Source organism: Amphimedon queenslandica, unplaced genomic scaffold (genome assembly GCF_000090795.2).
Source record: "Amphimedon queenslandica unplaced genomic scaffold, v1.1 AMPQUscaffold_13493, whole genome shotgun sequence".
NCBI lineage: Eukaryota > Metazoa > Porifera > Demospongiae > Haplosclerida > Niphatidae > Amphimedon > Amphimedon queenslandica.
The window spans coordinates 204,787-208,091 of NW_003546271.1; positions in this window are offsets into that span (position 1 = coordinate 204,787).

Genomic DNA, 3,305 nt, shown 5'->3' on the forward strand with positions numbered 1-3,305 from the left:
CATAAGTACATGAAATTTGATAAACCACACAAGCACAGCTTCATTATGGATTGTCAAAAGTAGGCTATGAGCTGCAAGCTATGCCAGCCATAATGACTCAGATGTCCTCTGACTATTATGATTTATAAGCACAAACTATCACTGGTACCACAGGTTTAAACCTACAAGGTAATAAGTAAAGTCTAACAGAGATATCATTAACTAATTTTACATTGCATCAATGGTGAAAGTTGGCCTTATACCTTGTATGACATCACGTTTAGCCACACTACCTGATAGTATGTCAATAGTAGGAAACAAAATGAGCAATTTTGAAGGCTCATATCTCTTGTGAATAATTTTCTTCAGACAATAAGACTAAGTACATATCATTTCTGTGATCATATAATCATATTAGGCCAATAAAAAATACTCCAGAAAATCATGTCAGTTACCCTTTAAGTCTGTGACAATTACTATTACAATTACACAATAATCCATTATACATGTACATTACATGCCACTTAGCATTGCATTACTGTATAAACTCAATACATGCTTTTCTCTAAAGGAATATGTCAATGATTAATGTCCATGGAACAAACTGTTTCTTGATTATGAGTAGTAAACTGCAATACAGGAGAGAAAGAGATGATAATTTTAAGGATACAGTGAAGTTGAGTCTTCTTAGTATTTTGTCTTTCCCTTCTCCTGTACAATAAATGATGCATTAGTAACCAAGACATTCCCTCTCTATCTTTTATTGTACATGTGCATATGCATTGAATAAAACATGCACTCTAATGTGAATTGTGACGTACCATCATGTTAGGATTGTTCTGTTTCTACACCCATTAGCCAAATATAATTAGCCAGTAAATTTCATGGTACCTTAACACAATGCTGCTGTGACCCTAAACTGTACTGTAATGATAAATAATATAAGAAGCGTGACATTCATGTACATAAGTATAATACAGTTCCTTACTAATACTATAAGCTTGAGTTAACACAAGAAGACCAAGTACATGAGAGATAAGAAAAAAATTGATTGCATCATAATTAAAATGATAGGAGAAATGTACACAATCCTGTATGAGGTGTAATACTGAGATTTATCCTCTCTTAGATAACTGCCCTTCATTCTCAGTATTAAAAAGGATAATTATGATACATATTAATCATAAAAATCATATCATCAATAGATATGTCTATGTGTCTCTATATTATGAGTTATTAGTTAATAAACATTATTAATGAATAATAGTACGTCACAGGCATCAAAAAATTGTTGTTATAGTTTCAAAAATTTACCAATATTTTTACTGATACTAACATCAGTTAAAGAAAATCCATAATCTGTTATTGGGTCTCTTAGGAGCATTGCTTGAAGTTTATTGATCTGAATCTTTTATATATTCTCTCTGGCTTGGTCCTCTACAGAATGTAAAACATTTTGAGCATAGATGGTAATAATACTTGTCTTTTGGACTTACAAAGTAGCCCTTGGCTTCACCTACAACACTCACGTGGGAAAAACAAACTCTCAATAGGCCATTGTCTGACTCTGTCTCAGTGTTGGTGCCTACAGTCAAAATGAGTGTTTCAAGTCTCCTGCAGATATAAGGAGTTATAGAAGGTCTATTACTTGTTTCTTACAATTTACATAAACCTCTAAACGAAAGTAAAAAATAAACAGTGAGCCTAAACTAGAAAAGCAATTATATGGCACCCGATTTATCCATCTATGATCTACTTTCAATGATGTTAAAGCATGCATCATGACTTAAAAATAGCCTCAAGCATACATGATGAAAGTTTGCTGCACAGTGATAAAATCACTTTAATTTATTTATTTAATGTCCAATGTGAGAAGTTTGATTGACTTTCACAGTTTTTATAGAAATTGCACCAATGAGTGCACTATAGCACATGCCATCACCACTATCAGAATACATTTGGGTGTTCAAGAAAGCAAAAGGGCAATTATATGCCTTCCAAAAATTTTAAAATTGTGATAAATCAATAATAAAAATTTGCCTCTAAATTTCAAAACTTTCCTTAAGTGTGAACTTTTTTGTTGAAGGTATCATGGTTCACCTAAGCTTCTCCCATATTTTATTAGTAGTTACTATTAATATTATTGAACTTTACAACACAGAACACAAGGAAGTGATTAATAATAGTTAGGAGGTAGGGTTCACTGAGTTGAAGGAAAACAGTAAATGATACTGAAGACAATAAGGATAAAAAGATAAATAGTTAATTACAGTATTACAACTACGAAAGTATAACAGTTACGAAAGAAATGAGAAAATGAAGAGAGAGATTAGAGGAAAGTGAGAGTGAAAAATAAGAATTTAATTAATTATGGTATAAGTCAGATGTATGAAGATAGATTCTGGCATGAATTGACAGCATGGACAGTGGAAGTGAAAGGAGCAAGTATCTGAACAATTAAAGTGATCCTCAAAGTGTAACCACATGAATCTCTTCAAACGCGACTTTGCCAAAGGGAGAGAGCAATCAAACAAATTGAGAGAGGATGGCAATCTGTTCCATAATCAAGGAAACCTGTTAAAATAGAAATGTCTGAGCAACTTGGTTGTTGAGTATTTATGTTGGAGTTTAGTTCCTGAAGCCGAGTATCAGAAGAGGAAAAAGACATATTGAGTAATATTGAAAGAAGGACTTGGAGACTGAAGTCATGACAAAAAGAAAATGATATCATTGATCTCATAATACATCATGAGTGGGAGCAGGTGCAAGGAACTAAGTCTTGATCTATAATCAAGATGATAGTCATCAAGGATCCACTTAGAGGCCTTCCTTTGGACACTCTCCAGTAACAAAATATCCTTATTGAAGTGAGTTCTCCAAATGGTGGAACAGTAAGATAGCTGTGATCTGACTAATAAAAGTTAGAGGGACAAACGTACTTGGATTGATGCAGAGGAACCTACATTTCTTTTTATTAAACCCAAGGTCTTAAGAGCCTTAGATATAATGAGAGAATAGTGACATGCCCAAGAGAGATTGTTTGAGATGATAATACTAAGGTCTTTGTGAGTCTGAGACTGAGGAATAGACTGGCCATTGAGACTGAATTCCACAGCAGTTCTGAAATGAGCACTACCAAATGTGGGAAGAGTGGACTTAGCAGTATTAAAAGAAATATTTGAGACACTCCAGTGAAAAAAATTGTTAAGATCACCTTGTATGTCCCGAAAATTGTGTAATTGGAGAGATGAAGAGTTGTAGCACTTTGTCATCAGCGAAGAGTAGCATTTTTGCCAACTGGACTAAAAATGGTAAATCATTCATAC